General features: G+C 45.6%; 1 pseudogene; it reads right to left on the reverse strand.

Annotated features, from left to right (window-relative positions):
* Positions 1-4,149: 4,149 nt before the first annotated feature.
* The window catches only part of LOC141040814 (uncharacterized), a 150,570-nt pseudogene continuing 131,358 nt past the window's right edge, over positions 4,150-23,361 (reverse strand).

Raw genomic sequence — 23,361 nt, forward strand, 5'->3', positions numbered from 1 at the left:
GCCAGACTTGAGCCTCATTCACACCGCTCTCACTGGTGAAAGGAATTATAACCTTGGAGCGATTGTTGCACGTAGACTTCAGCATAACGCCAAAAGTGGCTGGTTCTATGGTGGAATTTATGCCACACGTCTAGCACGAGGGCTGTGTGTTTCACCTTTGCCTTTTGATACTATCCTACCCACTCGATATTTAGATTTTGATGCCTTAAAAGAGCATAAGATTCTCAAGGGAAGGGATGATAACTTCACTTACATTCTGTTGTTTAACCGATCACATGTTGTGGACACATATTTGCCTGCGCCTGCTCTCTTTGATTATAACAGTAAGGAAAGATATTTTGTTCTTGAGAGCGAGGCCCGAGCTCACAATGCAGCAGTGTTGGCAGCACGGCATGCTGAGGCATCCGCACCGAGACCCTCGGTGAGCTACCATGCTGACTACTACCCTCCAGGCTACTGATTGATTACCAACTTAGGCCAAAAGCCTAAGCTTGGGGGAGTACGTGTTTCTCACCCGACATTATATTCATGTTCATCATTCTATTTGTCGATGTTCACACTTTTCCATTGTATCATCCATGCTTAGATTTATTTTCTTACTTTCTTCTTGTGTGTTTGAAAAACTTTAGAAAAACCAAAAAAATTTAGTTGTAGTAATTTACTTTCCATGCATGCTTAGTACTAGAACTAAAAAGAGAAAATCCAAAAAGATTTCCTTGTTCTTCTTTTGCTTGTTGGGAGCTTTCCCGTGTAAATAATTTTTCTCGTTTTTGCTTTTCCCTTTTATTTGCTTGTTCAAGAAAACCAAAAACTCCAAAAATATTTTAGTGTGTTTCTCTGAATTTCTTTTCTTTTTTATTTGAGTCTTACGGAGGAGAAGACCACGATGAAAATGTTGAGTGGATCTCATATGAATAACTGTTGAACTAATAAAGAGTCCATTTTACCTTGTCTTCTCCTGTTGAATAAAATGTTTTGCAAATTCCAGCTTAGTCCATGGCACTCTTGCACTATTATTATTTTCATATCATTCGTTCGTGCAAGTGAAAGGCAATAATGACGATATTCGATGAACTGGCCGTGGCAAAGAGAAACTGGTATGAACTTGACTTGTTCTGTTTGTGTAAATATGTTTAACCTAGTATCTAGGCTTCAGCCCATTATGATTAAACATGTTTGCAATGACAATTAGAGATTATAGTTTCTCATGCCATGCATAAGTAGCTGGGTGTTGATAACGATTTATCTTGGATATCAACATAGCGTTAAAATGATTGCGATGTAGTATGATGATATGGTATCCTCCTCCGAATGTTCGAGTGGCTTGACTTGGCACATGTTCATGCATGTAGTTGAATCAAAACCAACATAGCCTCTATAATATTTATGTTCATGGTGTTCATATCCTACTCATGCTAGTGTCCAATGTTACTTATGCATAATGCCTGGTTATGATTGTTCTTGCTCTCTAGCTGGCCGCTTCTCAATCTCAATTGCTAGCCTTCGCCTGTACTAAGTCGGAACTCTGCTTGTACATCAAAAACCTTGAACCCAAAGTTATTCCAGATGAGTCCACCATACCTACCTATATACGGTATTACCCTGCCGTCCTAAGTATATAGGCATGTGCCACCTCTAAAAACTTCTAAAAAATTATCCTTTTTGTGTGCCTGGATCGTTCATGGAACGACGGGAGGTGGTCGATATCTTCCGTGCTAAGCGGGTTATTCTCAGGTCAAGTGTTTATTCACTCGCCATCGCACGGGAAAATGGGCGGTAATAGGGATTCCCAGTCCCGAACTCAAAAATGCAAATAATTAAACAAAACTCCCCCGGGACTGATGTTGGTATGGACGACACCTGTTGTTTCGAAAAAGCCATGGAGTGTGATTGATGGTGGATGGGGAGTAAACCTTTACATTTATCGCTTGGGAACCGCCACTAGCGTGCTTAGCATGGAAGATGTTGATAACTGATGGTCGTGAAGTGAATAAGAAGGGTGCATGTCTCAAAATATCATTTATCTCTGTTTTAAAACTTAAGCTCTGGCACCTCTGCAAATCACTGCTTCCCTCTGCAAAGGGATTTTCTATTTACTTTTATGTTGTGTCATCACCTTCTAAAACAAGCACCAGAAACTGAGGGAGCACAGTTGTCATGATTTATGCATTGTGTGTAGCTAATGTTGGGTGCATCATGACTGGATCTTTTCTACCATGAATTACAATGTTTAGTCGCTGCTTGAACTTTGGAGGTGCTCTGCATTTATGTTTTGCGGTCTCAGAAAGGGCTAGAGAGATACCACTATTGTCATATTATAATATTATATCATGGTTGTTTTGACAACATGTTGCCGTTTGAGATATCTTATTATTGCTCGCTAGCTGATTATGTCATTGATATGAGTTAATATAATCTTTAAGTATTATTGTCGACATGGTTAGTTATAATGCTTGCTGAAAACCTGGGTGCTGTTTAAGCCTATTTACGCAAACAAGAGCAAAAGAGTTCGTAAAAGTTTTTCTTTCTCACTTTCAGTTTATCAACTGAATCGCTTGAGGACAAGCAAAGGTTTAAACTTGGGGGAGTTGATACGTCTCCAACGTATCTACTTTTTCTCACGCGTTTCCTCTTGTTTTGGACTCTAATTTGCATGATTTGAATGAAACTAACCCCGGACTGACGTTGTTTTTAGCAGAACTACCCTTGTGTTGTTTTTGTGCAAAAATAAAAGTTCTCGGAATAAAACGAAACTTTGCGAGGATTTTTATGGAATAAAAGAGAATTTCTGGAGCCAAGACCTACCGGAGAGGGCCCCTGGGTGGGCACAACCCACCAGGGCGCACCCCCCTCTCCTAGCGCGCCCAAGTGGGTTGTACCCACCTGGTGGCCCCGCTGACGATCCCCCTGATACTATAAAATCACATATTTCCAGAAAAAAATCAGGGAGAAAGAATTATCACGTTTCACGAGACGGAGCCACCGCCAAGCCCTGTTCTTCCTCGGGAGGGCAGATCTGGAGTCCGTTTGGGACTCCAGAGAGGGGGATCTTTGTTCTTCGTCATCACCAACCAATCTCCATCGCCAATTCCATGATGCTCCCCACTAGGAGTGAGTAATTCCTTCGTAGGCTCACTGGTGGGTGAGGAGTTGGATGAGATTCATCATGTAACTGAGTTACTTTTGTTAGGGCTTGATCCCTAGTATCCACTATGTTCTTAGATTGATGTTGCTATCACTTTGCTATGCTTAATGCTTGTCACTTTGGGCCCGGGTGCCATGAACTCAGATCGGAACCATTTATGAATTCATCATTATATCCATGTTTTAGATTCGATCTTGCAAGTTATAGTCACCTACTATGTGTTATGATCCAACAACCCCGGAGTGACAACAGCCGGGGCAACTCTCGGTGATGACCATAGTTTGAGGAGTTCATGTATTCACTATGTGTTAATGCTTTGTTCTGGTTCTCTATTAAAAGGAGGCCTTAATATCCCTTAGTTTCCAATATGGACCCCGCTGCCATGGGAGGGTAGGACAAAAGATGTCATACAAGTTCTTTTAATAAAGCACGTATGACTATTTACGGAATACATGCCTACATTATATCGATGAACTGGAGCTAGTGTCATATCGCCCTAGGTTATAACTGTTACATGATGAATATCATCCAACAAGTCACCGATCCAATGCCTATGAATTTATTTATATTGATCTTGTTGCATTACTATTGCTATCATCACTGTTACACTTGCTACAAATTACTGCTATCACTGTTACTGTTACCGTTGCTGCTGTCACTACTATCAAAACAATCAAACTACTTTGCTACTGATCACTTTGCTACAGATAATTAATCTCCATATGTGGTTGAATTGACAACTCAGCTGCTAATACCTTCAAATATTCTTTGGCTCCCCTTGTGTCGAATCTATAAATTTGGGTTGAATGCTCTACTCTCGAAAACTATTGCGATCCCCTATACTTGTGGGTTATCAAGAACATGCCATATGCAGCAAGGGTAATAGCCCAAAGACTTAGAGCACAACACCCAAAGTGCATAATCAAAACATACTAGCGACTTATCGTCCATATCCAGGCCGGGTTATCAAAACTCTAGATATACTCAAATATGAGTCATAATGATCAAGGCCACATGGCCTGAATCAGTTTTAAACCATATGTTAATATGGTACAAAAGATGAACCCAAAGAATGTTCAAAGCAAATACAGATCAGACAAAACAAGGCCTTCATAGGCTGCCAAGCCTTAATATCAAGTGCTATTCAAGGGCCACACAACCACTGGTTAATCCTTAATTCAAACCTATAAGCCGGGCCTCACATGACCAGTCGCCGTTTTAACTTTGACAAGTTCAGGGTCTTTATAAGATTGACTGTGAAGAGTACGACGAGTCATTCCAGGATTACCTGGGCGGAGTGGCAGACATACAAGGGCAGGATAACCCAGATTTTTGGTGAATTACACCTGGCGTCCAAGCCAATTAAAAGGGTAAACAAAGCTCTGTTCATTAAACAGGAAGCCCCAAAGTAATTTTTCAATCAAGGCGTATAAGCCGGATCAGTAGGGTAGTCATAGCTATGCTCAATGAGCAGGAAGCCCCCAAGTAATTTACAATCAAGGCGTACAAGCCGGATCAAGAGGGTAGTCACAACTATGCTCAATGAGCAGGAAGCCCCCAAGTGATCTTATGAACTGACAATAAAGACTCAGATACTCAAAAATGAAACGACAGAGGCCCTGAATTATTAGGGAAGCCGGCTTTATTATACTTGATCATAATATATACAGGGATAAAAATATGTACAACACAAGAGCCAGTGGCTCAGGTGTAATAGGGCCGAAGATGAGCAATATTCCAAGGCCGGCGGGTCTCCTCCTCAGACTTGCGTGAGTCCTTGTGATCTCGAATATCAATGAGGTAGTATGACCCATTGTTCAGATTTTTGCTGACCACAAAGGGCCCTTCCCAAGGTGGGGACAACTTGTGCATGTTTGTTTGATCCTGGATGAGCCGGAGCACCAAATCACCTTCTTAAAAGGTCCGGGTTTTAACCCGGCGACTATGATAATGATGCAGATCTTGCTGGTAAATCGCCAAACAAGCCGTCGCAAGGTCACGCTCCTCATCCAGAAGGTCAAGAGCATCCTGACGTGCTTTTTCATTATCAGCTTCAGCATAAGCCGCCACTTGGGGCGAGTCGTGACGGATGTCACTAGGGAGAACCGCCTCTGCTCCGTAAACCATGAAGAAAGGCGTATAACCTGTGGATCTGTTGGGGGTAGTATTAATACTCCAAAGCACTAAGGGTAACTCCTCAACTCAACAACCCGGCGTCCTCTACAAAGGGACCATAAGCCGGGGTTTTATGCCCCTCAAGATTTCTTGATTGGCTCTTTCAGCTTAACCATTGGACTGGGGGTGAGCCACTGATGATACATCAAGGCGAATATGCTCTCGTTGACAGAATTATTTCATAGCACCCTTGGATAGATTAGTGCCATTATCAGTTATAATGTTGTGAGGGTAACCAAAACGGAAAATCACCTTTTTGATGAATTGAACCGTCGTTGCCGCGTCACACTTGCTGACCGGCTCTGCCTCAACCCACTTTGTAAACTTGTCAACTGCCACCAGGAGGAGAGTCTTTTTGTCCTTGGATCTTTTAAAAGGTCCAACCATATCCAGCCCCAAGACTGCAAACGGCCAAGTAATTGGAATCATCCTCAATTCTTGAGCCGACACATGAGCTCATCTTGAAAATTTCTGACAACCATCACACTTGCTAACCAAATCATCTGCATCAGCATGAGCCGCCAGCCAATAAAACCCATGACGAAAAGTCTTAGCCACAAAGAGACTTAGAGCCGACATGAGGCCACAATCTCCTTCATGAATCTCCCATAGAATCTCACGGCCCTCCTCAGGAGAAACACAACGCTGAAACGCCCCTATGACACTATATCGGTGCAACTCGCCATTGACAATAGTCATCGACTTAGACCGTCGGGTTATCTGTCTGGCCAAAGTTTCATCCTCAGGCAACTCACCCCGGGTCATATAAGCCAAATATGGAACTGTCCAATCAGGGATAGCATGAAGAGCCACTACCAACTACGCCTATGGGTCAGGGATAGCAAGATCCTCCTCCGTAGGCAATTTAACTGAAGGGTTATTCAAAATATCAAGGAAAACATTAGGTGGTACCGGCTTACGCTGGGATCCCAGCCGGCTTAAAGCATCAGCTGCCTCATTTTTCCTACGATCCACATGTTCCACTTGATAACCCTTGAAATGACCAGCAATAGCATCAACCTCTCGGTGATAAGCCGCCATGAGTGGGTCCTTGGAATCCCATGTTCCGAAAACTTGCTGAGCCACCAAATCTAAGTCGCCAAAGCACCTTACCCGGCTTAGATTCATTTCTTTAGCCATCCGAAGACCATGGAGCAAGGCCTCATACTCAACTGCATTGTTAGTACAAGGGAACATCAATCTTAAGACATAACAAAATTTATAACCTCGTGGGGAAGTCAAAATAACTCCAGCCCCCGAGCCTTCTAACTGCCTGGATCCATCAAAATGAATAGTCCAATATGTGCGATCCGGCTTCAACTCTGGCATCTGCAACTCTATCCAGTCATTGATGAAATCCACAAGTGCTTGAGACTTGATAGCTGTCCGAGGCATGTATTTCAGACCATGGGGTCCAAGCTCAGTGGCCCACTTGGCTACCCGACTTGTGGCTTCTCTGTTTTAAATAATACCCCTAAGGGAGCAGAACTGACCATAGTGACGGGATGACCAAGGAAATACTATTTTAACTTACGACTAGCCATGAACACTCCATAAACCAACTTCTGCCAATGTGGGTATCTCTGCTTAGATTCAATGAGTACCTCACTGACATAGTAAACCGGCCGCTGAACCGGATATTCCTTGCCTGATTCTTTCCTTTCCACAACAACCGCCACACTGACGGCTCTGCTATTAGCAGCCACATATAACAGTAAGGGCTCCTTATCAATAGGAGCTGCAAGGATTGGCGACTCAGCCAACTGCTTTTTCAATGCCTCAAACGCCTGATTGGCAGCATCACTCCAGACAAAGTGATCTGTTTCTTCATCATCTGATACAGAGGGATAGCCTTTTCGCCCAAACGGCTTATAAACCGGCTTAAAGCCGCAATATGACCCGCTAGATGCTGGACGTCATTAATACACGCCGGCTTAGCCAAATAAGTGATAGCCTTGATTTTCTCCGGGTTAGCTTCAATGCCTCTTTCAGAAATCAAAAAACCCAAGAGCTTGCCTGCTGGCACACCAAAAACACACTTGGTCGGGTTAAGCATCATCTTGTAGACCCGGAGATTGTCAAAGGTCTCTTTCAAATCATCTATCAAGGTCTTCTGCTTCCTGGATTTCACAACAATATCATCCACATAAGCATGAACATTGCGTCCAATCTGGTCATGAAAGCAATTCTGAACACACTGCTAATAACTCGCCTGGGCACTCTTGAGCCCAAAAGGCATAGACACATAGCAGAAGGCTCCAAAGGGAGTGATGAAAGATGTCTTCTCCTAGTCCTTAACTGCCACCTTGATCTGATGATAACCAGAATAAGCATCCAGAAAACTCAAACGCTCACAACCCTCGCCGTAGCATCAATGATCTGATCAATACGAGGGAGAGCAAAAGGGTCAGCCGGACAGGCTTTGTTAAGGTCTGGGTAATCCACACACATACGCCAAGTGCCATTCTTCTTAAGTACTAGCACCGGGTTAGCCAACCACTAAGGGTGAAAAACTTCAACAATAAACCCAGCCACCAAGAGCCGGGCCACTTCTTCACCAATGGCCTTGTGTCTCTCTTCATTAAAATGATGAAGGAATTGCTTGACCGGTTTAAACTTTGGATCACATTGAGAGTGTGCTCAGTGAGTTCCCTCGGTACACCTCGCATGTCTGAAGGCTTCCATGCAAAGATGTCCCGGTTCTCACGGATGAACTCGATGAATGTGTTTTCCTATTTCGGATCCATATTAGCACTGATACTGAACTGCTTGGATGAGTCGCCAGGAACAAAGTCAACCAGCTTAGTGTCATCTGCTGACTTAAACTTCAACAAGGGGTCATGCTCTGTGGTTGGTTTTTTCAAAGGTGTCATATCTGCCGGGTCAACATTATCATTGTAAAACTCCAACTCCTCTGTTGCACAAACAGACTCGGCATAAGTAGCATCACCCTCTTCGCACTCCAAGGCTATCTTCCTGTTTCCATGCACTGTGATGGTACCCTTACGACCCAGCATTTTAAGCTGCAGATAAACATAACAAGGCCTTGCCATAAATTTAGCATAAGCCGGCCGCCCAAATAGGGCGTGATAAGGGCTCTTGATTTTAACCACCTCAAAAGTCAATGTCTCAGCTCTGTAATCATGATCATCGCCGAAGGCCACTTCCAAAGCTATCTTGCCCACCGGGTATGCCGACTTACCAGGCCCACCCCATGAAAAACAGTAGAAGATGGCTTAAGATCTTTGTCAATCAAATTCATACGGCGAAAAGTATCATAGTAAAGGATATTGATGCTGCTGCCTCCATCCATAAGCACCTTGGTAAACTTGTACCCTCCAACCTGAGGAGCAACCACGAAAGCCAATTGACCCGGATTGTCGACCCGGGGTGGGTGATCCTCACGGCTCCATACAATGGGATGTTCAGACCATCGCAAGTATCGAGGGACTGCCGACTCAACCGCGTTCACCGCCCGCTTATGGATCTTCTGGTCTCGTTTGCATAAGCTCGTGGTAAACACATGATACTGACCACTGTTCAGCTACTTTGGATTGCTCTGATAACCAGTCTGCTACTACTGATTCCCTTGACTAGATTGCTGATTAAAACCATCGTGATTGCCTTGACCCTGAAAACCAGAGATTGAGCCGCCCCCTCCAAAACCAGGTCCGTGAGAGCCGAATCCGGAACCGCCATGCGGGCCATGATTGTTCTGGAAAGAACTGGAATTTCTATACTCCCTCATGATGAAGCAATCCTTCCACAGATGGCTGGTCGGCTTCTCTTGCGTACCATGCTTTGGGAAATGCTGATTCATCATCGCCTCATGGTTGAACTTTGGCCCGCCAAACCAGGGCACTGATGACTTCCCCTTGCGATGCTGATTATTATTCTGCGTGTTGGTGTTAGCCACAAAATCTGAACTACTGTGGGCTTTGCGCTTACCGTGGTTACCTTGACCCGCCATATTGTGCTGCTGCCCCTTGGCATTGCCGTTCTTCTTTCCCTTGCCAGCCTTCTCCTCATCAGACTCAGGGTCCTTAGTACTATCAGAGTTGGTGTATTTGACGAGAGCCGCCATGAGCTCTCCCATATCATTGCAGTGGCACTTAAGCCGCCCCAGTTTCTACTTAAGGGGAAGGAATCGACAATTATTTTCCAACATCAGGATGGCTGAACCGGCGTTGATATTGTCCGATGAGTGGATAACGGCCGAGATCCGGCGCACCCAATTGGTTGTTGACTCGCCCTCACCCTGGCCGCAAGAGTCTAAATCAAGAATTGACATAGGCTGCTTGCACGTGTCTTTGAAATTTTGGATAAAACGCGTCTTCAATTCAGCCCATGACCTAATGGAGTTAGGGGGCAATCCTTTCAGCCAAGTGCGTGTCGGCCCATCCAACATCATGGTGAAATATTTAGCACACGCAGCATCACTGACGTCCAACATCTCCTTGGCCATCTCATAGCTCTCAATCCAAGCCTCTGGAGGCTGATCCGCTGTGTAGTTAGGCACCTTGCGGGGGCCCTTAAAACCCTTGGGTAAGCACTCATTACGTAAAGCCAGCACTAAGCACGGCACACCAAGGGTTCTAGAGGCTACTCCTGCCTCCACAGACACCGATGGGTAAACCAAAGATTGTTGTTGAGCCGCCAACTGAGCCGCCAGCTCAGCCTCTCGACGTGCCCTGCCCTGATCCACCAAAGCTTGAGCATTATTATCTGCACGCGGTGGGTCATGCCTACGGGGCTGGTTACTGTGCCGCTCACTGCTTGAAACCGCTGGCGACTCAATATGCCTGCTGTAGCTTTGGCTTTGACGAGGGGTTGAATGAATCCGATCGCGGCTGTACAAATAAGCCGCCTGCTGTGCCACCGCTATCTGAAGAAGCTCTCCGGCTCTCCATATCTCCATCGCAGCTGGTGACTCACCTTCAACAAGGAGAGCCGCCAATCGTGTAGCCGCGGCGATCATATTGTCCAGAGGGTTAGAATAATGACCCAGCGGTGTTGGTACTTGTTGAGGCGGGGTCAAGTTCAAACGAGGTGGGTCTGTAGCACATGGCTGAACCGGTGCTCCGGTTGCGGGCGCCTCAATGGCCCAGTTTACCACGGGCGGGTCATTGGTTCCTGCCCCAGGTGTGTTGAAAAGGTTTCTAGCCTCAAATTCTTTAGGTAGACGGGTCTGGTGCCTCCTCCTCATAACAGCGTTCGAAGCGTTCCGATCCAAGGTGAGCCGGAATGACTCTGCCTGGATCCATTGTGACTGCGCATCCAAGGAGGCTTGCTCCGTCACCATCCTAGCGTTCTCAGCAGCAAGTTCTTCCTTGGCTTGAGCTATCTCATCTTGCAGCTTCGCGATATCCACCTTATGTTGTGCTTGAGTCTCCGGGGTTACCTCTGCCCCCATTAAAGTAGCCAAAGCGTCCAAAAGCTCGGCCAGAACTTGAGCCGGCGGGCGCACAGAGCCACTTGCTCCGGCCGTCGCCGCAGCCGTTGAACTGGAAGTCATGGCCGCAACAGTTGTCGAATTGAGCACCGGTTGTGTGCCAGCCATGAAGATCGCAACCTGGTTCGGCGGCTCATAGGGGTCCGTAATACTGTCGCCATCGGAACAGCCCCCAAGCTCACCATCTTGCAATTGATATATGGAATCGGTCTCGCCGGTTGAGGACTCATCACCAGAGTAGATGGCCGTCTCTCCACTGGATACATATCCTTCCTCAAGATCCACTCCTTGAGTAAGACCCACAAAAGTGTGCTTCACGGCGGGTCAAACCTTGGTGGGTCGTGCACGCTAAGCCGTCTCGACGATGTCGGTGTAGGTGTCCGACTCAGGCTCTGACTCGCCGATCTTGCCGATGAAGACGTGGATTCCGTCGAAGGGGACCAGGTACCCGTACTCAATTTAGCCGGCCTCGGGGCCCCAGCCAGCGTCGTCGATGTAGAGCTTGCCGCGGCGACTCTTGGTCATCCGGCCTACGTCATACCCCTTGATCCCTAAGAAGCTGCCCTTCAAGAACTCGAAACCACCGTGCGCTGGCCCCACGGTGGGCGCCAACTGTCGTGGACTTAACACGGAAGATGCCCTAGCAAAAATACTTAGGTGTGGAGCCATCGTAGCTAGGTTAGCTTGAAGGGGTTAAACAGGACAAAGGACACAAAGAGTTTACCCAGGTTCGGCCCCTCTCAACGAGGTAAAAGCCTACTCCTACTTTAGGTTGTATTGCTTGGGTTTCGATTACCAGGGAGCAAATACGCTTGACCTAGTTCTCGATGAGTTGTTTCTTGAGTTAACCCGCCGTCGGGTCACCCCTTTATATATAGGTTGATGCCCGGCGGCTTACAGAATCCCGGCCGGCTCATACAAAATGTGTTTGGCTCGGTATCTAACTAAGCTTGCCTTACAGTACAAGTTAAACATATGGCAGCTCACACCCGTGAGCCTCAAGTTATCCCCAGGTCTTGGGACTTCAATAAGCTTGCTATATGAACCACCATCTTCACATCTTTATGGGCCTCTTCCTCTTAAGCTGCCAGTGGCATGACCTGGCCCCTCCTGGGTGGATTATACCCACTAGTTATATCCCCAATAGATAGAAAAAGGGAATTACGTATGTTGTCATAACGGTTCGACCGATAAAGATCTTCGTAGAATATGTAGGAGCCAGTATGGGCATCTAGGTTCCGCTATTGGTTATTGATCATAGAGGTGTCTCGGTCATGTCTACATAGTTCTCGAACCAGTAGGGTCCGCACGCTTAACGTTCGATGACGATATAGTATTATATGAGTTATGTGATTTGGTGACCGAATGTTGTTCGGAGTCCCGGATGAGATCACGGACATGACGAGGAGTCTCGAAATGGTCGAGAGGTAAAGATTGATATATAGGACTATGGTATTCGGACACCGAAAGTGTTTTGGAGGGTACCGGGTACTTATCGGGTCACCGGGAAGGAGTTTCGAGCACCCCCGACAAAGATATGGGCCTTATGGGCAAAGAGAGGGAACACACCAGCCCACAAGGGGCTGGTGTACCCCTATACAGGCCGACCCTATGAGGAGGATAAGGAAAGAGGGGAGGGAAAGGAAAGTGTGGAGTAGGACTCCCCCTTCCTTCCCTCTCCCCCCTCTTTCCTTCCCCCTTCTTCTTACAAGGAAAGGGGCGCAGGGCAAGGCAGCAGCCCTAGGGCTGCTGCCAGGTCTCTTGGGGCGCCCTAGGGGCTGCCTCCTCCCCTCCCACCTATATATAGATGGGTGGGGGTGCCACACAATGACACACAACATTGTCTTAGCCATGTGCGGCGCCCCCGTCCACCGTTTACTCCCCCGGTCATATTTTCGTAGTGCTTAGGCGAAGCCCTACGAAGATCACTTCACCATCACCGTCACCATGCCATCGTGCTGCCGGAACTCATCTACTACCTCGCCGTCTTGCTGGATAAAGAAGGCGGAGGATGTCACCGAGCTGAACCTGTGCTGAACGCGGAGGTGCCATGCGTTCGTTACTAGATCGGTTGGAGCGCGAAGAAAGTTCGACTACATCAACCGCATTGTGAAATGCTTCCGCTTACGGTCTACGAGGGTACGTAGACACACTCTCCCTCTCGTTGCTATGCATCTCCATGGATAGATCATTGCTGTGCGTAGATTTTTTTGTTTTTCCATGCAACGATTCCCAACAACACATTCATTAGAAATGACAAATTTAGGCCTACTACGAGATAGTTGACAACAAATGGCTTCTTGCCCTAGAAGATAGTTCATGACAAATTTAGGCCTACTACGAGATAGTTGACGACAAATGACTACATCGAAGCAAAGTCCCTACTGAGTCAAGCAAGGCCATTTCCCCTTCTTGTCACGTGCCTCATCCTCCTCTAGCGCCTCGCGAGCCTTTGCAAGCTTTCTTGCCCTCTCCTCCTCATGAGCAAGTTTCGCTTGACGTGGCCTCTCCTCCTCTCATTTCTTCCGCTCCATCCTCTCCTTTTGACGACGCTCTTCCTCCAAGCCTCTTCGAAACAATCTTCAAACCATCGCTGGCATCTAAGACAATCTTGATATTGGTCCTTTTAGACATCTTCTGGCACTTCATGATCTATCCACGTGAACTACTGCTACTTCTTGAGCTTGTGTTGGTTTTTCCCTTGAAGAGGAAAGGGCGATGCGGCAAAGTAGAGATAAGTATTTTCCTCAGTTTGAGAACCAAGGTATCAGTCCAGTAGGAGATAACGCACAAATCACCGAATACCTGCACAACAATCAAACAATTTGCACCCAACGCGATAAAGGGGTTGTCAATCCCTTCACGGTTACTTGCAAAAGTGAGATCTGATAGAGATAGATAAACTATAAAGTAAATATTTTTGGTATTTTTGGTTTATAGATCGTAAAGTAAAATGTTGCAAAATAGTAGATCGGAAACTAATATGATGGAAAATAGACCCGGGGGCCATAGGTTTCACTAGAGGCTTCTCTCAAGATAGCAAATAATATGGTGAGTGAAGAAATTACTGCCGAGAAATTGATAGAAAAGCGCAAAGTTATGACGATATCTAAGGCAATGATCATGAATATAGGCGTCATGTCCGTGTCAAGTAGACCGAAACGATTCTACATCTACTACTATTACTCCACACATCGACCGTTATCCAGCATGCATCTAGAGTATTAAGTTCATAAAGAACGGAGTAACGCATTAAGCAAGATGACATGATGTAGAGGAATTAACTCAAGCAATATGATGAAAACCCCATATTTTATCCTCGATGGCAACAATACAATACGTGTCTTGCTGCCCCTACTATCACTAGGAAAGGACACCGCAAGATTGAACCCAAAGCTAAGCACTTCTCCCATTGCAAGAAAAACCAATCTAGTTGGCCAAACCAAACCGATAGTTCGAAGAGAATTACAAAGATATCAAATCACGCATAAAATAATTTAGAGAAGATTCAAATAATATTCATAGATAAGTTGATCATAAATCCACAATTCATCGGATCCCGGCAAACACACCGCAAAAAAGTATTACATCAAATAGATCTCCAAGAACATCGAGGAGAACATGGTATTGAGAATCAAAAGGAGAGAAGAAGCCATCTAGCTACTAGCTATGGACCCGTAGGTCTGTGGTAAACTACTCACGCTTCATCGGAAGGGCAATAGAGTTGATGTAGAAGCCCTCTGTGATCGAATCCCCCTCTGACAGGGTGTCGGAAAAGGTCCCTAGATGGGATCTCACGCATACAGAAGGTTGCTGATACGTCCATTTTGCATCATGTTTACCTACTATTATTTGTAATGTTTTTATGCGTAATAATACTTTTTGGAGTAATTCTAATGCCTTTTCTCTGATAATATGCAAGGTACACACAAAGAGGGAGAATTCTGGCAGCTGGAAATCTGGACCTGGAAAAGCTACGTCAGGCCACCTATTCTGCACAACTCCAAATGAGCTGAAACTTCACGGGGATTTTTTATGGAATATATCAGAAATATTGGATCCAATAAGTACCAGAGGGGGCCCACCAGGTGGGCACAACCAACCTGGGTGCGCCAGGGAGCCTAGGCGCGCCCTGGTGGGTTGTGCTCCCCTCGGCCCACCTTCGGTGCCCATCTTCAGGTATATAAGTCATTTTGACCTAGGAAAAAATAATGAGAGGACTTTCGGGATGGAGCGCCACCTTCTCGAGGCGAAACTTGGGCAGGAGCACTTTTGCCCTCTGGCGGAGCGATTCCGCCGGGGGAATTTCCCTCCTAGAGGGGGAAATCATCGTCACCCTCATCACCACCAACTCTCCCATCTTGGAGAGGGCAATCTCCATGAACATATTCAACAGCAGCATCTCCTCTCAAACCCTAGTTCATCTCTTGTGTTCAATCTTTGTACCGGAACTATAGGTTGGTGCTTGTGGGTGACTAGTAGTGTTGATTACATCTTGTAGTTGATTGCTATATGGTTTATTTGGTGGAAGATTATATGTTCAGATCCAATATGCTATTTAATACCCCTCTGATCTTGAGCATGATTATCATTTGTGAGTAGTTACTTTTGTTCTTGAGGTCACGGGAGAAATAGTATTGCAAGTAATCATGTGAACTTGATATGTGTTCGATATTTTGATAGTGTGTATGTTGTGATTCCCTTAGTGGTGTCATGTGAACGTCGGCTACATGACACTTCAGCATATTTGGGCCTAAGGGAATGCATTGTGGAGTAGTTATTAGATTATGGGTTGCGAGAGTGACAGAAGCTTAAACCCTAGTTTATGCGCTGTTCCGTAAGGGACCGATTGGATCCAAAAGTTTAATGCTATGGTTAGAATTTATTCTTAATACCTTTCTCGTAGTTGCGGATGCTTGCGAGGGGTTTAATCATAAGTAGGAGGTTTGCTCAGATAAGAACAGCACCTAAGCACCGGTCCACCCACATATCAAATTATCAAAGTAGCGAACACGAATCGAATCAACATGATGAAAATGACTAGATGAAATTCCCGTGTACCCTCAAGAACGCTTTGCTTGTTATAAGAGACCGTTCTAGCCAGTCCTTTGCCTCAAAAGGATTGGGCTACCTTTCTGCACTTTTGTTACCGTTACCGTTACTTGCTCATTACAAATTATCTTGCTATCAAACTACTCTGCTACTTAGAATTTCAACACTTCCAGACATTACCTTGCTGAAAACCACTTGTCATTTCCTTCTGCTCCTCATTGGGTTCGACATTCTTACTTATCGAAAAGGCTACAATTGATCCCATATACTTGTGGGTCATCAAGGCACTTTTTTGGCGCCGTTGTCGGGGAGTGAAGCGCTCTTGGTAAGTGGAAATTGGTAAGAAAAATTATTACTACGTGCTGAAATTTATTGTCACTTGTTACTATGGAAAACAATCATTTGAGGGGTTTGTTCGGGGTATCTTCACCTCGACCGAAACCACAGTTAGTTACCCCTCAACCTACTGCACCTACTGAAAATATTGAATATGAAATCCTGTGGGTATGATAGAACAACTGCTAGCTAATCCTTATGTAGGAGATGGAACCAAACATCCCGATATGCACTTGGTATATCTGGAAGAAATTTGTGGATTGTTTAAGCTTGCAGGTTTAGCCGGAGATGAAGTTAAGAAGAAGTTTTTCCCTTTATCTTTGAAGGGAAAAGCATTGGCATGGTATAGGCTATGCGACGATATTGGATCTTGGAATTGGAATCGATTGAAATTGGAGTTTCACCAAAAAAAACGTATGCATCTAGTTCATCATGATCGGAATTACATATATAATTTTTGGCCTCGTGAAGGAGAAAATATCGCTCTAGCTTGGGGGAGGCTTAAGTCAATGTTATATTTATGCCCTAATCATGAGCTCTCAAGAGAAATTATTATCCATAGTTTTTATGCTCGGCTTTCTCATAATGGTCGGTCCATGCTTGATACTTCTTGTGCTGGTTCTTTTATGAAGAAAACTATTGAATTCCAGTGGGATCTTTTGGAAAGAATTAAACGCAACTCTGAATGTTGGGAACTCGAGAAGGTAAAGAGTCAGGTATTAAGCTTAAGTATGATTGTGTTAAATCTTTTATGAATACCGATGCTTTTCAAAAGTTTAGCACTAAATATGGACTTGACTCTGAGATAGTAGCCTATTTTTGTGAATCATTTTCTACTCATGTTGATCTCCCAAAGGAGAAGTGGTTTAAATACCACCCACCTATTAAAGAAGAAATTAAAGAACCGGTACCAGCTAAAGAGGAAACTATTATTTATAATGTTGATCCAGTTGTTCCTACTGCTTATATTGAGAAATCACCTTTCCCTGTTAGGATAAAGGAACATGCTAAAGTTTCAAGTGTGGTCAACAAAAGTTATATTAGAAACCTAAACTTGATGAACAAATCAAAGTAGAACCTAGTGTTGCTATGGTTAAGGATCTCCTGGAAGAAAATATAGATGGACATGTTATTTACTTATGTAATGAAGCTACTACAATTGTCAAACCTGATAAAACAGAGAATCATAGACCCGTTGTTGGCATGCCTGTTGTCTTAGTTAAAATAGGAGATCACTGTTATCATGGGTTATGCGACATAGGTGCTAGCCTGAGTGCTATTCCCTTTACCTTATATTAATAAATTATGAATGACATAGCACCCACAGAGATAGAAGACATAGATGTTACTATTAAACTTGCTAATAGAGATACTATATCACCAATTGGGATTGTTAGAGATGTTAAAGTCTTGTGTGGGAAAATAAAATACCCTACTAATTTTCTTGTTCTTGGTTCCCCACAAGATGATTTTTGTCCCATTATCTTTGGTAGACCTTTCTTGAACACCGTTAATGCTAAAATAGATTGTGAGAAACAAACTGTCGGTGTTAGCTTTGGTGAGGAGACTCATGAGTTTAATTTTTCCAAGTTTAGTAGAAAACCTCATAAAAAGAATTGCCTAGTAAGGATGAAATAATTGGTATTGCTTCTATTGTTGTGCCTCCTACTGATCCTCTAGTGCAATATCTGCTAGACCATGAAAATGATTTACATATGCATGAAAGAAATGAAATAGATAAGATTTTATTTGAACAACGTCCTCTACTTAAACACAATTTTCCTATTGAAACTCTAGGAGGTCCTCGTCCACCTAAAGGCGATCCTGTGTTTGAATTGAAACAATTGACAGACACTTTGAAATATGCTTATCTTGGTGAGAAAAATACATATCATGTTATTATTAGTGCTAACCTTTCAGAACATGAAGAAGAAAGATTATTGAAAGTTCTAAGGAAGTGTGACACCCTCGATTCAATCGTACACTAATCATACACGCAAATGTGTACGATTAAGATCAAGGACTCACGGGAAGATATCACAACACAACTCTAGACACAAATTAAAATAATACAAGCTTTATATTACAAGCCAGGGGCCTCGAGGGCTCGAATACATAAGCTCGACTACACAAGAGTCAGCGGAAGCAACAATATCTGAGTACAGACATGAGTTTGACAAGTTGCCTTAAGAAGGCTAGCACAAAAGCAACAACGATCGAAAAGGCAAGGCCTCCTGCCTGGGAGCCTCGTAACTACTCCTAGTCGTCGGCGGCCTCCACGTAGTAGTAAGCATCAGCGGTGGCATCTGGCTCCTAGGCTCCGACATCCGGTTGCATCAACCGGAAAGAAGAAGAAAGGGGGGAAAGGGGGAGCAAAGCAACCGTGAGTACTCATACAAAGTACTCGCAAGCAAGGAACTACACTACATATGCATCGGTATCAATGAAATGGGCTGTATATGTGGACTGAACTGCAGAAATACCATAATAGAGGGGAGAACCTAGTCCTATCGAAGACTAGCATCTTCTGGAAACCACCATCTTGCAGCAATAGGAGGGAGTAGAGTAGCATAAAGTAAAGTAGTAGTAGTGTTATCAACCTCGGCCAGAGATCCTTTCTCGACTCCCTGCGAGAAAGCAATCCCAGAGCCATACTATCCATTTCTCACATCCATGTCTCATCTCAAGTATCCAGTTCTAGTTGTATCGATCGGGATACAACTCCAAGTGTCCATTACCGTAGGACAGGCTATCGATAGATGTTTTCTTCCCTGCAGCGGTGCACCAACTTACCCACCATGCTCGATTAACTCCGGCCGGACACACTTTCCTGGGTCATGCCCGGCCTTGGCCAAACAATACGCCGCAACCCGACCTAGGCTTAATAGAGAGGTCAGCACGCCGGACTAAACCTATGCCCCCAGGGATCATGGGCCATCGCCCCGGGAACTCCTGCATGTTGCGAACGCGGCCGATGAGCAGACCTAGCTACCTCCTTAAAAAAGGCAGGTGCTTACGCAGTCCAACCTGGCGTACGCCACTCAGTCGCTGACGTCTATTAAGCTTCGGCTGATCCATACGACGCAGAACGCCCATACTATGCCCACGTGATGGTTAGTGCTATTAGGCCAGAGGCCCCTCGGATCAAATATCCAAATCATAGTGGATTAGGAACGCGCGGTAACAAGCGGAGACTCACGAAAGATGTGACCCCATCGCCCCGTCTCGAGGACTTGTGGAAAGGGCTAAGAATGCCCGGCCACGCCTCGTAATTATCTCGCAGGCACCCTCTAGGTCAACCCGACTCCTCATCACTCGCAAATATGCTCGCGCGGGTACCCCTCAGGGCCGACCCGTCTTTAGTAACATGGTTCAGTGTAAAGTCATAGTAACCATTGTAATGTGCGGTGCCAGGGCCTGGTCTTCAATCTCGTTGATCGGGTCTTCTGATAATCCAGCGGGGCAGTCGGGACAAAGTGGGGGTCTTTGATGGGTCTCTACCCAACCTATACTAAGCAGTTTAGGATAAGCAGGTAGGTAACAATAAGCAGGTTACAAAAGCAGGCTATGCGTCAGAATAGGAGCAATCAATTACAATAGCAAAATCTAATGCAAGCATGAGAAAATGGAATGGGCAATATCGGGATGATCAAAGGGGGGCTTTCTTGGAAGCTCTGCTGTAAAGGAAGAAGGGTCGCCGTCGACGTAGTCGATCACAGTGGCAGCATCGGTCTCGGGGTCTACAAGGGAGAAGAGGGGGAAGAAACAATGAATATAAAGCAAACAAAGCACCATAAAGCATAACATGGTAATACGCGGTGTTAGAGGTGAACTAACGCAGTGCTAGACGTTGCAGACGGAGAGGGAAAACATCTGGAGGGGTTTCCCTGACGTCTGAAGTTTTTCGGACAGATGAAAAGAGAGGGGACGGTTCCATGTTCAGCATGCTAGGGGCATGTAACAGATGAACGGACCGCGTATTCAGATTCGTCTCGTCGTTCTGGGCAACTTCTATGTAAAAAACTTTTTCATCCGAGTTACGGTTATTTTTCTATGAATTGTTAAAGTTTCAGCAATATTCTGAAATTATTATTAAATCTAAAATGGGGTTATTGCATCAGCATGACGGCATCATGACGTCAGCAGTCGACAGAGTTGACCAAAGTAAACCCTTGCGTGTGTGGCCGTTCTGTCATAGACTAACAACTAATTAACAGTTTTAATTAACTAATCAAGTTAATTAGGTACTAAACAAAGTTAATTAATTATTCTACTTTTTAAAATACATTTTGTTTTTTAAGAAAAAGGGGCTGGGCCCCACTGTCAGTGGCCCAGAGGCCAGCAGGGCGAGCGCTATCGGGTGCGGGCGCCCGCACACCCACACCAGAGTGACAGACGGCGCCGGCGGGGCCATGGCCAGCCGCGGCCGGCCGGGGTAGGAGGGCGGGAGCGCGGCCTCCGGCGCAGACGCGCGCACGCGGCGTCGCCGGACGAGGGAGGGCCTAGAGCGCGGGGGGGACAAGGTCGCGGTGGCTGCGGTCACCGGGCGCGAGAGCGGAGTGGCGCGCAGCGGCGGTAGGGGCGGCAGACAGCAGCGAGGCGCGGCGAGCAGAACGACGTGGGTGGTAGGACGAGGAGGAGCAGGCAGGAGGCGAACAGCTCGGGCGGCCGCGGCATGGGAGAGGCGGCGAGGCGGCGGTGGAGAGGGGCCGCGCGGACGGGTGTCGGGGCAGGGCTGCACGGGACGGCAGCGGAGCAGCAGCAGCGTCGCCGGCGAGCAGCAGAGTAGTGCGGCAGTAGCAGCGTAGCAACGAGGCAGCGGCGGTGGTAGGCGGCGCGGGAGGCAGGTGCGGCGAGTGCAACGGTGGCACGCACGGGGCCCTACGGTCACCGCGGCTACGCCGGCGACGAGGCCAGGCGGTGAAGGATGCGGCCTAACGCCGGAGCAGGGGCTACGGGCGACTAGAGGGGGGGTAGGGAAGGGCGCGTTCGGCGCAGGAGCTCACCGCAGGAGCGTGGGGACTAGGTAGTGAGCTCGGGGAGGACCGGTGCTGCAGATTGACGGCGAGGTCGTGCGGTGGCCATAGAGGAGGAAGAGGAAGACTGCGACGGCGGCGGTCCCTCCCGGTCCAGATCCGGTGTTGAGGAACAAGAGGAGGACCACGTCGGAGCTGCTGGACTTGACGGAGCGACATATGGGTGACGGTGGCCGCGGCTACGGCGAACGGCGACGATGGTGGCGCTCGGCATCCGCCCAAATCGAAGCAGAGAGGGGGCGAGGGGGAAAGGTGGCTAGGGTTAGGTTTCCGGCGCCGGGGGAGGGGTTGCCGATAATATATGCGGGGCGGCGCTGGTGGATGGCTGCCATGGCGATGGCCGTGGCCGTGGCAGCAATCGGCTGTGGCCACGGAGGGAGAAGGAACAGTAAGATGGGGAGGGGGCGCCTGGTGGGCTGGGCCGTGCTGGGCCTTAGGCCAGAGGCCAGGTAGGCCCTTTCTCTTTTTCTGCTTTTGTGCTGTTCTCTTTCTATTTAAAACAGAGACAGCTAGGGAAAAGTTTGGGCTACCAAATTACTTTGAAAAAATGTGGGACTAGGCCACTTAAATTCTTTCTAGTATTTGGCACTGCCACAAAAAGTTTGGGGCCATCAGGAGTTGTCCAAGCATTTTTAGAAAATGAAAAGGACATCTTAAATACTGCTGGACGAGATAATAAATTCCCAGGGGCAATTTGGGAATTCCAAAAATGTTGGCTACAACATGACAAATATCTAGGGATTATTTGCCATAGGATGAACTATTTTATTTGCATGAAAGAAGCAACCATTTGACATGCAATTAGAATTAGAATTGGAAGCGGATTTTGGACAAGTGGCATTTTGGCATGATGATCATGATGACATGACCTTCATTAGGGGGAGATTACTGTAGTGTGATGTTGGGGATGTTACAGAAAGCACCGAGCTGCTATTGGATATACTCTTGATGATTTAAAGGGCATTAGTCCCACTCTTTGTCAACACAAAATTAATATGGAACTTGATGCTAAACCAGTTGTTGATCACCAACGTTGGTTAAATCCTAAGATGAAAGAAGTGGTAAGAACATAAATACTGAAACTTCTGGAAGCAGGTATAATGTATCCTCTAGCTGATAGTAGATGGGTAAGTCATGTTCATTGTGCCCCTAAGAAGGGAGGAATTAATGTTGTTCCTATTGATAAAAATGAATTCATCCCACTAAGAATTGTTACAGGCTATAGAATGGTAATTGATTTTAGAAAATTAAACAAAGCAACTAGAAAAGATCATTACCCTCTGCCTTTTATTGATCAAATGTTAGAAAGATTATCTAAGCACACACATTTTTGCTTCCTTGATGGATATTCTGGTTTTTCACAAATACTTGTTTCTCAACCTGATCAAGAAAATACCACTTTGGAACTTATGCTGATAGACGTATGCCTTTTGGTTTATGCAATGCACCTGCCACCTTTCAAAGATGTATGACTGCTATATTCTTTGATTTTTGTGAAAAGATTGTTGAGGTTTTCATGGATGACTTTTCTTTTTATGGAAAGTCTTTTGATGATTGTTTAAGCAATCTTGATCAAGTTTTGCAGAGATGTGAGCAAACAAATCTTGTCTTGAATTGGGAGAAGTGCCACTTTATGATTAATGAAGGTATTGTTTTGGGCCATAAATTTTTTGAAAGAGGTATTGAGTTGGACAAAGCTAAGGTTGATGCAATTGAGAACAAGCCATGTCCTAAAGATATCAAAGGTATTCGTAGTTTCTTAGGTCATGCTGGTTTCTATAGGAGATTTATCAAAGACTTTTCTAAAATTTCTAGGCCTCTTACAAATCTTTTGCAAAAGGATGTTCCTTTTGTTTTTGATGATGATTGTTTAGAAGCCTTTGAATCACTCAAGAAAGCCTTAATTTCTGCACCTATTGTTCAACCACCTGATTGGAATTGCCTTTTGAAATTATGTGTGATGCTAGTGATTATGCTGTTGGTGCTGTTCTAGGACAAAGAGTTGATAAGAAACTGAATGTTATTCATTATGCTAGTAAAACTCTAGACAGTGCATGACATAATTATGCTACTACTGAAAAAGAATTTCTAGCAGTAGTGTTTGCTTGTGATAAATTTAGATCTTAAATTGTTGACTCTAAAGTTATCGTTCACACCGATCATGC

This window comes from Aegilops tauschii, chromosome 2 (assembly GCF_002575655.3).
Source record: "Aegilops tauschii subsp. strangulata cultivar AL8/78 chromosome 2, Aet v6.0, whole genome shotgun sequence".
Classification (NCBI taxonomy): Eukaryota; Viridiplantae; Streptophyta; class Magnoliopsida; order Poales; family Poaceae; genus Aegilops; species Aegilops tauschii.